Here is a 414-nt window from a genome sequence, read left to right as displayed (position 1 = left end):
GTGTGTGTGAGAGAGAGAGAGAGAGAGTGAGTGTGTGTGTGAGAGAGAGAGAGAGATAGAGAGAGAGAGTGAGTGTGTGTGTGAGAGACAGAGAGAGAGTGTCTGTGTGTGAGAGAGAGAGAGAACATAGAACATAGAACATAGAACAGTACAGCACAGTACAGGCCCTTCGGCCCACGATGTTGTGCCGAACTTTTACCCTAAACCTAAGGTCTATCTAACCTCCACCGCTACCTTATGCTATCATCCATATGCCTATCTAATAGCCACTTAAATGCCCCTAATGAGGCCAACTCCACTACCCTCTCCGGCAATGCATTCCACGCCCCGACCACTCTCTGAGTAAAGAACCTACCTCTGACGTCTCCCCGATATCTACCTCCTTTCACTTTAAAACTATGCCCCCTCGTAATA

This window comes from Rhincodon typus, unplaced genomic scaffold, assembly GCF_021869965.1.
Source record: "Rhincodon typus isolate 14 unplaced genomic scaffold, sRhiTyp1.1 hic_rhity00000087, whole genome shotgun sequence".
Classification (NCBI taxonomy): Eukaryota; Metazoa; Chordata; class Chondrichthyes; order Orectolobiformes; family Rhincodontidae; genus Rhincodon; species Rhincodon typus.
Note: the sequence above shows the minus strand (reverse complement) of the source record.